Below are 20,015 nucleotides of genomic sequence, written 5' to 3'. Positions count from 1 at the left end.
TAAGATGATTTGACTTATGATATTTTTGACTTTATATGGTGCAAAAATATACTGGTGAAAAAACATTTCATTTTCCATGTTCATATAGTATTTGATAAATTGCATGAGATTCAACACTTTATAGTAAAATGGGCTTTGTGTTTGGTGATTTTGCCCAAGTGTAGGTCTTCTAAGCATGCTTAGTAGAGTAAGCTAAGCTCAGATGTTCAGTAGGTTAGGTGTATTCAGTGCATTTTTTTAATTTATGATATTTCCAACTTACAGTGAATTTGTTAGGACATAACCCTATCATAAGTTAGGGAGCATCTGTATATAGTTGTGGTTAAGTACAATATAGCAATTTCACTCATTAAAAGGGCAAGAAATTTTTTAAAAATTTTAATTTGTTATATATGACAACAGAATGCATTACAATTTACATTACACATATAGAGCACAATTTTTCATATTTATGGTTGTACACAAAGTAGAGTCACATCTTTCATGTCTTCATATGTGTACTTAGGGTAATGATGACCATTGTATTCCATTGTCTTTCCTACTCCAAGAACTTTTTAATTCTAATGTTTTAGATTCTTCAGTCACAGTATTTGTAAGTGTTTCATCGGTCATTGTAATTATACATAGTAGTGGGATTCATTGTTACATATTTGTATATGCACACAATAGAAGAATAAAATTTGGCTATTTTGTTGCCCATTATTATTAATTTATAAATTGCCTTTATAAGACTTCTAATGCAGTGTTTAGTTGAAAGGTGCTATGGAAATATCTTATTATGAATCATTATCTAACAACTAGATTCCATTAAGTAACCATTTATTTAAGTCATTTAGTCTATCTCAAAAACTTTATTTGTAACAGCCACATTAGTAACATATTCTATCATGAGAATATACTATGATTTAATTATCATCCTATAGTTGGACATTTGTTAGGACCAATAATAGGCCTTCTATAATGCCTGGCTTAAATATTTTAAAAATGATAGCTATGCACTGCCATCTAAGTCCGAAAAGTCTCTGACTCTATCCTGTATGCTAAGTAGGGCCATGCATGGTGTGTTGGAGACTGGGGATAGTAGATTCTCCCGCTAACCCTTCCTTCTTTATTCTATTGCCCATCATCTAGGGTGGTTGCTGGGTCCCTATGCATATTAGTAAAAAGTTTAATTATTTGCTTCTCTGTTCATTGATAAAATATTACTTTTATTTATAGTTTCTGATAGCCTTTTTAAGGTTTGTAACTGTTGTTAGATGGAGATCAAATGACTTACACATAGGGAATTTGTAAGCAATGTTTAAGTGAAAAAACAATAATTAGGGATGTTAATATTATGAGAAACTTTTTTATGGTTTGGAAGATCAAACTCAGGGCCTCACATGGGTTTTTTCCCTCTTTTTTTCTTTTTAAAGCTTTCAAAAAAGTTCTATATTAGAAAATGGCATAATATGGAGTTGGCCTGGATACAAGTATTTTTTGCCACCACCTGCCTTAGTCTCAGTTAACTTTCATTTTAAAATATATAATTATGAAAAATGTTGTATGCCAAAAGTAGTTGATAGACATGAGAATTATTTATATTTGTACATACTAGATAAATCTATGACTGTTAATTCGAGTTTACTTAATATGAGGGTCTGAGAATCATAATTTGAAGATAAATATGTAGCAAAATATGAGATTTGAATTTTATTTTATTTATTTACTTGTTTGTTTGTTTGGTGTTTTGAACCCAGGGGCCCTTAACCACTGAGTCATATCCCCAGCCCTTTTTATTTTTTATTTTGAGACACGGTCTCATTAAGTTGCTCAAGCTGACCTTGAATTTGTGGTCCTCTTTCCTAGACCCAGTCTCTGGTATTACAGACCTGCACTACCATGCCTGGCCTGTCATTTGAATTATAAATTGTCAATAGACAGTAAGACTTCAGGTAGAGAAAACAATTAAATTGCACAAAACTTAAAAGTTTTAATTATAGCTTTCGCTTTACATAAATTAGGGTCACAATCATTAGAAGACATTGTAAAATATTCTGCTCTTAAATTTCTGCTTTTTTCTGGTTTTATTTTCTTTCTATATTTTTATGCTTCTGGTGTTCAGACCATCTTATATATCTACTAGTTATATTACTCATATGTATTATATACCTGTCACATCATAAGTATTCTTTGTTTTTTTAATCTTGTATTTTCCTCAGGCTAATTACTTTGTTATCCTCCCTGGATAAGTCTTCTGTTCATTTTTATTTTTTTTTTATTCTATCACCTAGCCATCCCTTTTCTGGGCATATACTCAAATAAAATAAAATCACTACCTCTTAAAGATATCTCTATGAACATTATTCACAATACTCAAGTTATGGAAAGAACTTGGATGTCTAAAGGCAGACAAATATATCAAGAAGATATGCTATGTCCACACATTGCACATGCATGAGCATGCATTGGGTATATGTGCCTATGTGCATGTGCGTGCACACATACACACACACACACATACATACACACACATTCAATGTAATATTATTCAGCTCTAAAAAGAATGAAATTTGCTATTCACCACAATATGGATGAACTTGAAGGACATTATTATGCTAAGTGAAATAATCCAGACACAGAAAGAAAAAAAAACTCATGACTTCATTCATATGAGGAATCTAAAATTTAAAATTTGAAATATACAAAGATGGAGAATAAAAGTGTGGTTACTCAAAGGAGGAATGATGAGACATAGGTCAGAGGATACAAAGTGGCAAATACATTGGATGAACAAATATAGAGATTTCATGTTCAACATGAGGGTACATGTGATATTATAGTGTATATGTGATTTATGCTCAGTGAATAGAGATTTTAACTATCTTGCCAAAAAAACTTTAAAAATTGGTAACTGTATCAGATGACTGATAATGTCAATTTGCCTCATTTTAGCAAGATTTTTACTATCAATATGTATCTATATGATCTATCTTATTATACATAATAAAACATTTTAAAATTTTACCCATTAAAGAAACATTCTTTTTCATGTAAATACTGTCATTTTAGGATTTTGGAGTGAAAATATACTGGAATATTTTCTGAGAAATAACCGGATTACAACAGAAGATGGCATTGAGATCATGTGGTATCATGCAGCTAACCACAAGGCACAGATGAATGAGGCATTGAAAAGTAAGTCAGTCCAGTTTCTGATGTTTGCTTTAAAGAATAGATTAATTCAATACCTTTTTTTGATATCTAACCAAATTTTTTTAGTCCTAATCTAGCAAATTCATTGGACAAAGGAGGGCATTCTTCTCTCTGCTTCCACCTGAACAGTGAGAAACAGCTGTCTGGACATTTGTGTTTGCTAGAACTTTCTTCAAAAGGACTGTTCCAGAATTTGGATTTGGGGATGATGGTGGAAGTTAGAAATTATCTCTCAATTAAGCTGTACCCACTGACCTAGCTTTATAAGTAATATAAGTAATATTTTGAACCCCATCTACTAATTTGGCTACCTTATTTTTCAGAATTCTTTCAGAAAATGAAATGCTGTTTGTTGAGCCTTCAAACTGCATCGATAGCCTGAAGGCCCTGTGCAAACTGGCCTGTTTTTTCAAGTTCTCCTGTCCCAGTATGCTTAGTTTGTGTCTGTAGCAGCCTTAGAGTCCTCTCATGGCCCAGCTCTTCTCCTCTTCTGACTGCTATATACATCCATTCTGGAATGCTCTCTTCTCACACTTTGCCTGGCTAACCTCTTAAACATCCTTTGGTATCAATTAAATTGCCTGTTGCTTTATGAAGACTTTTCTTGAACTCAGAATCACAATTCAGGGTAGCTCCTTGTACTCTTCCTTCACATGTGAACTTCTGTGTCCAATTTCTTTTATTTAGCATATTTTTAAAGTTCATTTAAGTTCTAAGGTCTATCATTATTTCATGTCTATTTATGATTGTATCATTTCATTGTATGTATATTGCAGTGTGTTTATCCATTCATCAGTTGATAAATATTTCAGTTTCTTATTTTTTGATACTTTTACTACTGCTATGAACATTCATGTACAATTTTTTTTGTGGACATATATTTGCAGTTTTCTTGCATTATGTCTCTATAGAGTAGAATTGCTGAGTCATAGTATGTTTAATTTTTTTAAACTGCCATACATTTTTAAAATGGCTCTATCTTTTATATTCCTACTGCTGTGTAGATAAGGATTCTAATCTTTCCACATCTTTGCCAACGTTTGTTACTGTGCGATTTAAAAAACAGCCATCTTGGACTGGGATTGTAGCTCAGTCATAGAGCACTTGCCTAGCGTATGTGAGGCACTGGGTTCAATCCTCAGGTGCATACAAATAAAAATAAAGGTATTGTGTCCATATATAACTAAAAACGTTTTTTAAAGATAGCCATCTTGTGTGGTTTCTTTAAAAAATATTTTGTTGTAGATGGACACAATACTTTTATTTACTTGGAAAAATTCAAAAGTAGAACACTAGTTTAAGGTAAATTCATTTAGGTTCTTGGCATGTTTGCTCATCTGTAACAAATAAGGATTATGTACAGTACCTGACATGTAGTAGTTACTCAGTGTTAGTTTTCTTTCCTTCCTTTTATCTTCTTTAAGAGGGACATGGCATCTCCTGCAGTTCTGCAGTTTTTCAGCATTAACTTAAGTTCTTTTATTTGGACAGGTAATGCTCATATGATAGAGGCCAATGTCATTCTTCCAAGTAATGGATCAGAGCATGCACAACCAGTCATGGCCCATCCCCCTGAAACAAACAGTGATAATACTCTACAGGAGTGGCTCACTGAGGTTGTGAAGAGCAATAAAGGCATCAAGCTGGATTTCAAGAGGTATTTGTACAAACATGCTACTGGCTGTTATAGAGTAACTTGGGGGCAAAATTAATAGCCACACATATGTCTGACTATCTACTTCTGTATCTTTTCCAAAATGAAAATGGATTTATGGACTCTAGTATGTTTCAGAGTGGACCTAAGGCCTACTGAGCTGTTTGCTATAATTGTTTCTTTGAGGCTAAAGCTAATTTTTATAAAGGGATTTATCATGCATGATCATTCTGATAACAGATTGCTAAATCTAAAGTTCTTTTGTTAATAAGTAGTCTTGGAAGGAAAGGTTCGGAGAGGTTTTGTTTATGTGTATTCAGTTTGATTTATGTTGATGTATAAAGGGAATAATTTGGAACTTTTCAGTAACCAAAGAATTGCTTAAAAATACTATTTTGGAGACATTGATAATGAAGAATGAGGCTAAATGTCATTACTTCTATGTGCCCATCATAGTAAATTTTGCTTTTACGTATTTTGGTGTGAAAAATTATAGGTAAAACCAGGAATAAACTGTGAAACCAGAAAAGAGGTGATAAGCCCTATGAAGGCTGCTGCTATTGAAATCCAGGGTTGGCAGTAAACCTGCCTCATCTCTGAGTCATGTTTTAAAATTGAGTTATCCTCTCTGCCCCCAAAAATAATTATTTGGAGATTTTATGTGATTTTTAAAGTGACTAACCATTTCTTATGGGGCTGATTATATCAATAAGCCTCATTATTATGTTGGTGAACAAATAAATATACAGAATCTTGACATACAGGGGTTTTAATTGACTAGGTTCAAGAGTTAAAGAGCTATCTTAAAATCATCAGGCTTTTCGAGTGATGACTGGTTCAGCTCTGTTTTATGGACAAAGAGACTTAGTCCCAGAGAGATTAGGTGATTTACCTAAGGATGACAGCTAAGCTTTTCCAGCTGAAGTAGCACCAGATCCTAGGCATTCTATGCACTATGATAAAGCATCTGATCCTTGATACTTGGCAGTTTAAAGTTTTAGAATGCCTTGCCTTTTCATGTGCTCATTTTTTTTTTGTATATCTACTATTGCCCCTTGGATTATCGACTGTGATCTATTCTTTGGCTCCCTATATATTAGCCTGTTTATTCTTTAATATTTTTTACGTTTTAGATGGACACAATACCTTTATTATATTTATTTCTTTATTTTTATGTGGTTCTGAGACGCAAACCCAGTGCCTACCACACACTAGACAAGCAGTTTACCACTAAGCTACAACCCCAGCCCCTGTTTATTCTTTTGTGTGTGTATGTGGGGGTGGGGTTCTGGGGATTGAACCCAGGGCCTTGTGCATGCAAGGCAAGCACTCTACCAACTGGGCTACATCCCAGCTCCCCCACACACACACTGTTTATTCTTAAATGCTAGCAGCTACCCCAAAATAACTGGGCCACTGAAAACTAAAATTTTATAGTGATTTTTTTCCATGACATTTGAAGGGGAATGAATGTAAATTAATGGTTATAAGAACACTTATTATGCATCAGACACTGTTCTAAGAGCATTAACATGTATTTTTCATTTAATACTCGTAACAATCCTAAGAGGTAGATCGTTGCTGCTATTCTCATTTTCCAGATGAGCCAATGGAGACCGAAGGGATAAGTAGCCTGTCAGAGGTCACATTGTTGGTAAAAAGAGCTGTCACCCCAATTGGAGAGTTCATGCCCCTAACCAGATTGCTGCACTACCTGTGTGAGAGGAGCTGAATGATATTTTAGTCAATGTTTAGTAGTTCTTATTTTATGCTTCTAGGTTACATGCTTTAGTATAAAAATAATAAGTTTTTAAATTTTATTTGGAGTTTTAGCCAACTCCAGAATTTAAGTAAAGAATTATTTTCCCTTAAAATGTAATTTGAAGTTACTTATTATAATATCAAGTATAGTTTATATTTTGTCATCCCCAATGTCTATATAAAACTTGTAGGAAAGTAGGATAAGATATTCAGTACCATGCTATTTTGATTTCTATAGTGATGTGGTATGTTTTGTTGATGTTGTTTTCTGTTTTTGTTTTTGCAGTGCTGGGGATCAAACCCAGGGCCTCACACATACCAAGCAAGCACTCTACTACTGTGTCACATCCCCAGCCCACCTTAGTAGTATGTTTTGAAATTGGGTCTTATGGTGCCTCCAGCTTTATTCTTTTTGCTCAGCATTACTTTGACTATTCTGGGTCTTCTGTTGTTTTATATAAATTTTAGATTTGTGGTTTTAGCATGGCATTGATACAGTACAAGACAGGAAGAATTTAAAGCAGAGAAATGAGAGTATTTAAATTAGAATCTACAAAGCCAAACATTAGGGCTTCTTGAGCCATTAAAATCTAGGGCCTTCATTTCAGGAGCAGAAGAGTGAGAAGACTTGACTCTCTTTCACTCTGCTGATATGTGGGAGAAGAGGAGTGAGAGACCAGAAGCTAAATGCTAGAGCCTGGTTTCTCTGGTTTATTTCCCAACTTACTGAGAATATTAATTTTTCCTCTTAAGGTAGGAGGCACAAAAGGAGTGGAGAGAAGAAAGATAGAAGCACAGATGGAAGTGTCCTCCCCTAAGATGAGGTAAAAGTGTGGAGAGTGTTGCTGAGTGTTCTCTCCGGCACCCACCTTCATAATGCTTAGCCTTTGCTGCAGTTAACTTTCTTGGAAATGAGCATTTCTAAAGGTTCAGAAGGATTAATCTTAAAGGTCAGAAGATAGAATTACAAGTAGTGAGGTTTTCTAGTACATTATGTGTATAATTTTAAAAAGTAAAAGTGATGTAGGCTGATTAAAACCTTATTGTTTTAAAGTACATAGGTGTCAGCTTCAGTAGATGTAGGGAGAAAAAAAAAGAAGCAACCTTTCAATTTAACTAAAATATCCTTGTCTCTAGTTTATAGAATAGGTGCTTACAGTAAAAGAAAAATAAATGTGGAACTCATAAACGCTTTAAGGAAATATAGTTTTTTTTTTGCTTTCTAGTTTTTTTTTTAAAGAGAGAGAGAGAGAGACAGACAGAGAGAGAGAGAGAGAGAGAGAGAGGAGAGAGAATTTTTTAACATTTATTTTTTAGTTCTCGGCAGACACAACATCCCTGTTGGTATGTGGTGCTGAGGATCGAACCCAGGCCGCACGCATGCCAGGCGAGCGCGCTACCGCTTGAGCCACATCCCCAGCCCAACTTTCTAGTTATTTTTAGAAATGTGTTTATGTCTCCAAATTCACCCAAAGAATACATGAGGGAAAAAAATATTTCTTTTTTTTCCTTTAAGGTCTTGAGCTGGTACTGGAGATATAGTGCCTGGACACACTTGGTATTTCTTGACTGTGTATGTGTAGGTTATGAGTACATTTCACATTTATTGTCTTATTTATACATTGTCTGAGGAGTGAATATTTATGTCTTATATTGTTTCACACTTAGTGATCCTAATATGGAGAGCTTTGAAACCCCTATTTGGTCCATAAGTAGTGGAATTATTTAAGTACTGATAGAACCTTTAAGTTCCTTTCATGAATAATAAGTATAAATCAACATTTTGAGATACCTTATCTTTCTCTTCTGTGTGTGTGTGATTTTTTATTTTATTTAATTCAGGTATTATTGTATTACATTTTTATTACAAATTCAAGAACTTTAAAACCATTAGTCTAAAAGAATTTCTTTTTACTCTAGAAATATTTCTCATTGTTACCAAACTATGTTTTTAGTCTGGCAGCTGTGAAACCATCCATGATACCTAAAGTGTTCCGTATGGATTAATGCTGATATTCTCCCTGGTCCAAGTGGAAGTAACAAAGTAGTAAATGCAAAACCATTTATAGACACCGTGACATCCTTCTTTCCAGATGTGACATTTTCCTTGTGTTGGACAACAGGATGGCATCCTGAGAAAGTCAATGAAGGTGATAATGCTAATAATTTATTTTTTGTTGGTCAAATTAAAATATCCTTAATTATAAAAATAACATCTTTAATATAAAGTAAAAAAAATCATCCCATAAAATGTAAGAGTAATGGAGAGAAAGACCTGACCCAACAGGTATGTGTATGACCCTTCTGTTATTTTAGATAGATACTGTGTGTATGGTAGTATCTTATCACAGAGCTTCCGTGGCAAATATTTATTTGCAAAGTCTAGAATAACCAAAGTTGCCTCTTTAAATTCTTTGAACAAGTCCCAAATTGGTCTCTTTCAACTTGTTAATTGTTTTAGACACCCCCATCTTCCTTAGAGCAAACTCCATATGTCAGATGTCAAAAGCTTTTCAAATGATATGAAACAAAAAGTGGTTAAAAATTTCAAATGTTTCAAATGATATGAAACCAAAAGAGCACAAGTTCTGCTCCCAAGTCATTGGACAGGGCCCTCATTATGTTCTTTGTGGCTGACAGGAGAGTGGGAAGCCAGAAGACATTCCATAGGCTGGATCCCTTCTTTTTATTCTTGTCTTTCTACAGGTGGACCTCACATTCAGTTTGTTCCTGGTTGAAACTTATTACACTATTGGGTTTATCTATTTTATCATACATCCCTATGTAGTGATTTCTAGATAATCAGCCAGTAAGCAACTCTCTGGGCCATCTTACCCACATGTTAAATATAAAATCATCAACTAAAAGACATTAGAGACTATCAAGATTGTCCTGTGGATTAGTTTCTATTCATGTGCTTTTTCCTTTTCCACTATGCTGAGAATGGAATCGAGGGTTTTGCACATACTAGGCAAGTGATCTACCACTGAGTTACAACCCCAGCCCCAGATGTAAAGTTTTGCATCCAGAACAAATTTAGAGTAACTACTGTCTAATGAGTAGTAACATTTAGCTAATAACCAATAATTGGTATAATCGAGAAAAAAATCATATACTTTAACCTAATTCCACTTTAATTTTCTAGTAATTTAGTTTTTTATTAGATTAATTAAAGTATATAGCCTATAATTTAAAATGTTTGAGGATGATAAACTAGAAACTATCTGATACTGCTGTACTGGTTCTAAACTCCATTTCACTGTTTAGTCTAACTCTAGTCTTAGCCTCAGGCTGAACTGAATGCAGCCACACGTGGGTCTTTGGATGTCTCCAGGCTACTTTTCTCTTCCTAACTTCTCATCATTGCCAACTCAGGCTTTATCCTCCCTTACTTCTTATGTTGCATAGTTTTTTAAAAAAGAGAGGTCATAGGTTTATAATCACAAAGGCATAGCTTCTGTTAGCAATCCCTTCTTCTAATGATAAAAATATTATTTTCTAAAAACGTCTATTTATCAGGAATTTAACTGCCAAACCAACATATTGACTTAGGATTTATATGCTGAATTTAACTTACAATACTTTTTACAACCTACTTTTGAGTTGACGGTAATTTTTAAAAATATTTTTCTGATGTTGTTTATAAACAGGCAAGTGTGTTAACATGTCCTAACATGATCAAATTTTCCACTATTTCTTTTCTTTTTCTTTCTTTTTTTTTTTTTTTTTTTTTTGTACAAGAGATTGAACCCAGGGGCGCTTAACCACTGAGCCACATCCCCAGCCCCTTCTTTTAAAATATTTTAGATACAGGGTCTTAAAGTTGCTTGGGGCCTTGTTAAGTTGTGCAGACTGGCTTTGAATGCATGATCCTCCTGCCTCAGCCTCCTGAGCTACTGGGATTACAGGCACTGTGCCTGGCACTATTTCTATTTTAGTTAAAATGTACAAATAATTTGGAATAGCCAAAAATAAAATGGATTTGAATTGTCACTTGAACAGCTAGTAAATACCTACCACCTTATTTTGAGAAAGAAAATACAACTATTTCTAGTTGTATTTTCTTTCTCAAAATAAGGTGGTAGGTATTCTCAGTTTGTAGAGAATATTAATGAATATCAATGATATAGATATATCTAAGAGAAAAGCTTTAGAACCTTTAAAGTAAGTAAAAATAGTGTCAAATTTGTGTTTTTTAGAGAATAAAATTATGGCATTTGCAGGTAAATGGTTAGAGTTAGAGAATATCATGCTAAGTGAAGTAGGCCAATTCCAAAAAACCAAAGGCCGAAAGTTTTCTCTGATAAGTGGATGCTAATTCATAATGGAGATGGGGTTAGTGGAGGAACTTTGGATTGGCCAAAGGGTAGGGAGGGGAGCAGAGCAGGCATGGGGATAGGAAAGATGGTAGAATGAGACAGACATCATTACCTTAGGTACATGTATGATTACATGAATGGTGTGATCCTGTGTACAACCAGAGAAGTGAAAAATTGTGCTCCATTAGTGTACACTGAATTGAAGAGTATTCTGTTGTCATGTATAACTGATTAGAACGAATAAATTAATTAATTAATTTTTAAATTTTGCTTTTTTTTTTTTTTACACTTGAGAGATTAGTAAAACCTTTTTGGGTTTTTGATTTGTTTTTTGGTGCTGGGGTTGACCCCAGGGCCTTGTACATGCTAAGCTCATACTCTATCACTGAGCTGTACCCCCAGCCACAGTAAAATATTCTTAATGTTTTAATTTTTTTCTGTTGAATTTGCTGTAAGGTATTTATGGCATGTTTTTATCTACATTTCCCACTTAAAACATTTCCTTGGGCTGGGGATGTAGCTCAGTAGGTAGCAAAGTGTTTGCCTGACATGCACTGGGACCAGGGTTCAATCCCCAGCACTGAAGGGAAATTTTTTTGTGTGTTTTATGTTATTTAATTCACTCCAACTCCAAATGGAAATTTTTATGAATTATCTATGAGTTTACCTGTAGGTTTTCTATGGATTTACCTATTAATAGGTAATTTAGTTTTTTATTAATCAACTCACAAGATTCCAATCAAAAACTTAAATTTCTTTTCCTTTCAGGGTATAGTTGGACAATGGTGAAGGAGATGGAATATATATGCAATGAACTAAATCAGCCTGTGACATTCCCTGTCAGAGCAGCATTAGTTAGGCAATCTTGTTCTCAGTTTTCTCTGGCTGTTAAAGAAATCAAACAGGTAAGTATTATTAGTTTAACAATATAGAGTATGCATGTAAGACATAAAGGGCTTGAAAATTGAAAGACAGTGTGAGAGAAAGAGACCGAGAGAATGAAAATAGTATTTAAGTGCACAGACTCCTGCATTAGCTGAAACTCCATGATGAGCCTTCACTTATTTAACATCCTATTCCACAGGAAAGTTTAGTAAATGTTTTCATCTTTTTATTATGTTATAAATTCACAAAATTTTATGAGTAGATTAAATAGTTTCTCTTTGAATTTCATCATAATTTCAGAAATCTTTTTCATATAAAATTAGTTGGACCACATATTAACTACTAAAATGTATTATAAAGTTAGATATTTTAAAACAGTTTGGATACTATGTTTTTAATAGACTGGTCAATAGAAAGTTTAAAAATAAACCCAAATCTATCATGTATAGGAAAAAGCTGGCATTGCAAATCACTGGGACAAAAGTTTAATAACTGATGTTAGAATGGCCATTTATCTGTGCAGGTAAATCAATGATGACAGCTTCCTTTTTCCTTCTCCAAAATAAATTCCAGTTGAACTAAAGACTTGAACATCAAATAGTAAATGCATAAAAAAAACCTGGGATGATATTTCAATATAGTAAATATATTTTTCTCCTTAGTACAGAAACTATAAAGGAAATTTTGATACATTTGAATACATAAAAATGGAAAGATTCTGGTAAAATAGTACTTTTTATATATGTCAGAGAAGTGTAAAGAATTCTAACACATAGTTTTTACAAATCATCCAGAGAAAGGTCTAGATTAATAAATTCATTAGATTGGAGAGAATAGCAGAAACTGACATAGATTACTAGAAACAGTGTAAACTGGCCAGTAGTTTCCTTAAGAGAATTTGGCAGAGAGCCATGAATTTCATCAGTGAGGACTTATCTTATTAGTGGAAGTTCACATAAGCACACAGAAATAGGTACTAAGATATTCTTGAAGTATTTTAGTTGTGAAAAAGACTTGAGACATTCTAAATCCCTATCAGACAGAAACCAGTTGAATATATTATGGTACACCCATATGATGGAGTATTATATACTCATTACAGATAGTGCATTAGATGCTATGTTTAATATGGAATGTTCTCTAAAATAATTTTTAAGTGAATAAGGTACCAAAGATAGGTGTAGTTTGATTCCATATGCATGGGAAAACAGGATGTATAAAAGTATTTTTAGATGAATTTAGAATCATTTGAATCAATGGCTGCTAGCATTATGCTTAAAGAGAAACATTAGATGGTACCAGACAATGTCCTAGTTAGGTTCTTTGTTTCAAACAACTGAAACAAATTCTGGCTAACTTAAGCAGGAAAGAGATTTATTGAAGTACAGGGAGACATCCACTCTTGCAGTATCCTGTGATGCTATTAGACATTCTCTTATTGCAAACCCATCATTTATTTATTAACTCTGCCTCTGGTTTTGTTTTCATTAATGTTGGAGAACTGCATGGAAATCAAGTAGCATACTGTATTAACTTTTAAAGATTATTATTGAAATTAAAGCATTCAGTTAAATGAAAAATTGTAAATTCTCAGAACTCTAGAGCCCTTGAGAATATATTTTCATGCCTCCATCTGAGAAACATTTATAATACAGATGAACTATATTTTCATGAAAACATAGTACTCAAATAATCAAGCACACAAGCTCCAGAAGACTATGGGAAAACAGGATATATAAAAGTACATATATAAAAGTACACCACATTTGTGAGAAAATTCAGTGCAGGATGAATTCCATTTCTGTACATTTTATATTGTCTTTTAACAGTGTGTCACAGTGCTTTTCAAATAGTCATGTTCAGTCCTATGGAATTTTCAATTCACAGAGATATCTGATAACCCAAAAGACCTCAATCAAAAATAGATCTTTTAAACAAAATCCATATTGGCCTGTAAAAGCTGAATTAACACAGAGTAGTCTGTGGACATGATGAAAATTATTAGCTGCTAACTAGATATTCCTGAGCTGTTCAATGTGGCAGTTGATCTAAGAAATCTAAGAGTTTCTCCCCATTAAGCAGAAAGTATTTCTTAAATATCTAGTGTTAGATCTTTCAAACTGGAAAGTACTGGTTTATGCAGAAATAATTTATTTTTTCTATAGTTTTTCACATGTAAGTAGGTCAAAACAAAAAGCTATTTAAATTAATATTACAGCAAAGGTAAAAGTAATTTTTTAAAGCAGGCTTTTTTTCCCACAATAAAGTATCTTATCTTTCAAAAGATATTGCAAAAAAAAGGTGTTGTTAAAACATATATTTAGGAACAGTGATGTGATTATCTTCACCCCTTATTCTGAATTTATGTAATGCATTTTAAAAATTTATTTAAAATTAATTAATCCTTGACCCATACTTTCACAAGAAGGGTGAGGTGTGACTGGTTGGAGAAAGTTTTTAAGTAACAAATTCTAATATAAACAGTGAATTACCACTATTCAGAATATCGATTAATACAGGCCAATGTATAAATATGCTTAATAAAATCTTCTAAAAATGATTTAGAAAGCATTTTAGTATTTTTGTTATATCTTAGGAATGTCATTAGAAAAGTTAATTATTGTAGCACTGTACTTAACAAGTAATTATTGAGAGTATCCTAGTGAATAGGATGCCAAATAATAAATTGTATTTTATTATTTGTTTTAGTTATGAAGTGCTAATTGTTATAAGTATGCATTTTTATTCATATATTGTTTCAACCACTAAGAGTGTGTGTGTGTTATAAAACTTCCCTGTATGAAAGTGCTTTCATCTAGTTTCTTCATATAAAAAAAATTGCCAAAGCACTTGGCAGTCGCTATGGGGAGATTTAAGCCTCTTTTTAGTGATATAATACAGATAATTTTCCCTTCTCATTCAATTTATCACCTAAATATATGCTAAAGGAACTAGATAAAAATGTGTAGCTAAAAGAACACTAAATAATCACTACTAATGAAAAGATAATTTAGAATTTATTTCAATACCATCATATTAGTGTACAAAGACAAATATGTTTGTATATTAATACTTAATGTAAGTTAGCATTATAATACATTTTCTTTAACCTCATAGTAGCAAATATTTGAAGTTAATATGTATATGGGAATATAATGCATGTGTGTGTGTGTGTGTGTATGTGTGTGTGTGTGTGTGTGTTGTTGGAGATTAAACACAGTTCTTCACACATGCTAGGCAAGCACTGTACTGCTAAACTACAGATCCAGCCTCTAAATGTTTTATTGAAAAAATTAGTTATATGTATGGATGTTTTTCATAGTAGCCAGCATAAAAGGCCAACACAAAATTAGTACAATTAATTTTTTTTCAGTTCTTCTATGAGCATTTATTTAAATGATGTCTGACCTATAGAGTTAGACTACTAAGAAAGAAAACATTTGAAAATTTGGAGGTTGTATCTAGTTATTGTCATACAGCTACTGGTTTCCTTAAATTAAATATCCCCTCAAAAAATACAGTAGGAATACATGTCCTTTGAATAAAAAATACAAGAAATTCAAAGATAAATGCAAAAAGTCCGAGTTCTTTTCCCCACACACTGATCTCCATTGTCGGAAGCAACAGACTATAACCTAATAGTCTGGGGTGTGCAGAGACTGTCCATACCACTTTCTCCTCATGCTATTCCTCCAGGTGGTTGCCAAGTTCCACAGATTCTGCTGTGCCACCCTTCCTACCATCATCTCTTATCATTAACTGGTCCCCATGTTTCCGGTCTTGTCTCTTTTTAATCTGTTTTCCACACTGCCACCAACCCATTCTAAAATTGAATGTTTTCCAAGATGCAATTCTGATCATGATGTCATACTTGAAAAAAAAAAGCCTTTTGAGAACTTTTTGTCACCAGTGGGATAAATGGCTTATAACAGCTGGCGCTTAGAAATTGATGGTCCAAATATACCTTTGGTTAGTACAATTGTTTTTACACTTACCTAGTTACTCTTTCTATGGAGTATAGGATCATTTTCATTCTACTAAGTTTCTAATTTTGTAGTTTGACTGTTTTTCTAATTATCCTATAGAAAAAACTATAAAACATTTTTGTCATTCTTAGAGTCCTGGAAGGGCTCATACTGTTTGAGATAGGAAGAAATAGTAAATTAATTTTTTAAAAATTAGGGCAAAATCACTGAGATATTTATTCAATCATTAGTGATTCAAGCAACAAAATTTGAATAAGATTCTGCCAGAAGACTGAAGGTTAGAATTATCTTCATGGTGGATGTAGGTGTTTTAATTTTGTTCCTAATAATTATCTCTTTTTATCTGATGTTTTGGAGCTTACATAAAAACATAAGCCTTGTTTATCTTGATAACATGAATCCTCAGCATTTAGAACAGTGCCTAGCACACTTCACAGGGATTTACTAAACTCGTGTTAAAGGGAAAAACCAAATGCTCATAGGCATTCTTTAATCATAGAGACTTAGAAATCAGTGCCTTCTGGAGAGAATTTTCTGGTTTTTAAATAGTTACAAGCAGCAATGTTAAACAAAGAGTTTTAGAGGTTATTTAGATTATTCTGGTGTCAGGTGCTGCATAAATCATTTTGTGGCATGCTCTAATGTCATTACTACATGATACATGACAAATACAATATAAATATATACAGTACATTATTTGTACAATACAATACAAATAGTACACTACAAAGATGTTATGGCTTGGATGTGTGTGTACCCCAAATGCTCATGCATGAGGCAAAGCAAGAAGATTCAGAGAGGAAATGATTGGGTTACAAAAGCCTAAACCTGCTCAGTGAATTAACCACCTGCTGGTTAATTGAGTGGTAACTGAAGGCAGGTGGAGTGTGGTTGGAGGAGGTAAGGCATTGGGGGTGTGGTTTGGAGGAATATATTAGTATCTGGCAAGTGAAGCCTCTGTTTCTGCTGCCTGATCATCATGTGAGCTGCTTCCCTTTGCCATACTCTTCTGCCATGATGTTGTGCCTCACCCTGAGCCCCAAGGAATGGAGCCAGCTGTCCATGGAATGAGACCTCTGAAATGTGAGCCCTGAAAAAAACTTTGACCTCTACAGTCGTGCTAGTTGGGTTGTTTAGTCACAGCTGCAAAAACAGCTGACTAAAACAAAAGAGGAGTGGCTTCTAGAAAAATAACACTTCCCAGAAGATGCGCAGCAATGTTTCATTCACCTTTAAACAAGATCTTCATCTTGAAACAGTCAATAATGCATAGTACATGAATGAATCTTGTGATGTTGAGAAAGCCATTGAAGTAGGACAGCATTCATTCTCCGTCAGGGAATTATAACAATGAACTGCCAATCAGTTTTTGCTTCTTGCTTAAGCAGCTGGTGAACTCATCCTGCTGTAGAAGCCACGAAGCATGGAGAAGTTCCAATTCTTGACAACATACCTGTTCAAGAACAGTTGCTCTGCTGAGAAGTTGAAGTTTGTTAAAGTTTTTTTTAAATCTTAAACAAGCAAACAAATATACAACCATCTTTAAATTTTTTTTTAGTTGTAGATGGACACAATATCTTTATTTTATGTATTTTTTTAAATGTGTTGCTCAGGGTCAAGGCCATTGCTTTATATACGTTAGGCAAGTGCTCTACCACTGAGCCACAACTTCAGCCCTTCAACTACTTTTGACTCTTAGACTATTCATATTATTTTATTTGTATAATGGGGACTTATAGTTCAAGCAGGATCATGGCAGAGGTTTAATTCCCAGTCTTACACCTTTTTCTGGAAAATATCAAAAACACAAGGAGAATGACAATAATATCAACAAAATCTCACATGCTGAATTATCAGCAAACCAGAAGGCAGAAAGAATAAAAACCTCTCTGAATTTCTGATTACTTGTAAATGTTCCAGAAGCAATTGAGACCCATATAAGCTTTTATTAGAATCTTGGCCATCTAGCCAGAGTCTGTTTTCTGATGTCAACTTACTAGGTGTGCTTATGGGACCACATTTTGGCCAGCAAACATCATATCTGTTCACAACATTTTTTTTCCTTTTTCTTTCAACATTTGTGGGTTAGAATGTGAATAAGATGGTAAATGGCAGCCTTCACTTTTGTGCATGAGAACACTCTTGGAGTTAGTAGAGGAAGAAGATAGAGTAGAGTAGAAACTGAGCTCTAGATGACCATGGAAACAGAGACCCCCAGCCACCTGAGTCCTCATTCCTGCCGTTGGAAAATTTGGGAGAGAAATACAAAGTCTGTCATGACTGAGTCACTGTATTTTGAAATTTCCGTGTTAAAACATCTTAACCTGTGCTCTAAACAACACACTGGCAGCCGGATGCAGTGGTGTATGCCTATAGTCCTAGTGGCTTGGAGGGCTGAAGCAGGAAGATCGTAAGTTCAAAGTCAGTGTCAGAAACTTAGGGAGGCTCTAAGCAACTTAGTGAGACCCTGTCTCTAAAGAAATTACATTTAAAAAAAAAAGGCTGGGAATGTGGCTCAGTGGTTAAGCACCCCTGGGTTCAATCCTCAGTACCAAAAAGATGAAACAAAACAAAATAAAACAAAACCAAAAAACATACTGGTTATTTTTGCTTGCTTTCCTCTTCTGCTAGAGATTTAGAATCAGCCTATTGGTTCAAAAGTGAAAAATCCTGTTATTTTTTTTTTGAAGAATAATTTGAATTAACATCAAGAGAATTGAAGGTTTATTATGTTAAGTCTTCCTAAAGACATATTAAACATACATTTGTACAGTTCCTTTTTTGTATTTCTCAAAAGCATTTAAGCTTTTCTCTACGTCAATATTTTACATTGTTTATGAAGTTTTTTTTTCCTACTTAGTATTTTATGTTAAGTTGCTATTTAAAATAGGTTCTTTTCTACCATTTTATCTTGTACTGGTTGTTTTTTTATATATATAGTATACATGGGTGTGTGTGTGTGTGTGTGTGTGTGTGTGTGTGTGTGTGTGCGTGTGTTATCGATTTCTGTAAATTTACACTGTGACCTAATATATATATATATATATATATATATATAAATTCTCTTATTCATTTTTAAAAGTCTTTCAGATTTTTTTTTAGTTTCTAAACAAAAAATTATATTCTTTTCCATCATATTAATTTTATTTGTTCCCTTTCAACCTTTATACCTCTAAAAATTTCTTTTTCTTTTCTAGGTATGTTGCTTAGTACCTCTATAACAGAAATTGTCACTATGGGGATTTTAATTCTCCAGAAGACAATGCCTGAGGACCATTTCAGTTGTCAGATCTTGTGTGTGTGTTGCAGGGGCAGGGATTCCTTTGTCTTTTAGTGACAGAGGCCAGCCACACTTCTCTAAATACCCTGTATTACACAGGACAGCCCCACACAGAAGGCAATAGTGTCAAGATTGAGAATTCTAGAAAAGTATTAAATAATAGTATTGCTAGTAAACATATACATCTCTCTACCTTTAATGTAAAAGTTTTTAGTAGTTCCTAGTGATAACAGTCTAAAGAAATATCTGTATTCTTATGGATAATTGAATTTTACTAAATACCTTTCCAACATGTATAAAAATACTAATGTTTTCTCTGTATCTATTAATAAGATAAATTATCTTGATATTTCATAGTATTTAACCATCCTTGCATTCAACACTTTATTATGATATATCAGTCTTTTAACTTGCTACTTAATTTAATTGCTAATATTGTAATTAGAATTTCTGCATTAGGAAGTGAGCTTAGTCTGTATTTTTTTTCCTTTCTCAGTTTTAGGCATGAGTGTCATGCACATTTCATAAATAAACGAGGGATCTTTCCTTTTAGATGTATTAAAATAATAATGAAATGGCCTGAACCTTTGTTTTGGTAAATTCAATAGTAAAATGGTTTGGGGAAAGCTTAACTAAATGACTTTTCTATTTTAACCCCCTTTGTGGTACTGGAGATTGAACCCAGGGCCTTGGGCATGCTAAACACTGAGCTGTATCCCCAGCCCTTTCTAACATTTTGAAACAGGTTCTTACTGAATTACCTAGTCTAGCCTTATATTTGTAATCCTCATGCCTCAGTCTTCTAAGTCACTGGGATTACAGGCATGTTCCACCAGGCCCGAGTCTATTTTCTTCTTGGTAAATGATTTTTTTATGTTTTCTGTCTCTTTGGAAACCAATTTTTACAAATTATATTTTCCTAGAAAATTGTTCGT

The 20,015-nt window shown here is 33.5% G+C and overlaps 1 pseudogene; it reads left to right on the top strand.

Moving 5' to 3' along the window:
* Positions 1-19,010, top strand: part of LOC144371202 (protein FAM151B-like) — a 33,958-nt pseudogene extending 14,948 nt beyond the window's left edge.
* Positions 19,011-20,015: the final 1,005 nt, after the last annotated feature.

Source organism: Ictidomys tridecemlineatus, chromosome 16, assembly GCF_052094955.1.
Source record: "Ictidomys tridecemlineatus isolate mIctTri1 chromosome 16, mIctTri1.hap1, whole genome shotgun sequence".
Classification (NCBI taxonomy): domain Eukaryota; kingdom Metazoa; phylum Chordata; class Mammalia; order Rodentia; family Sciuridae; genus Ictidomys; species Ictidomys tridecemlineatus.
Note: the sequence above shows the minus strand (reverse complement) of the source record. Positions and strands in the feature narration are given on the sequence as shown.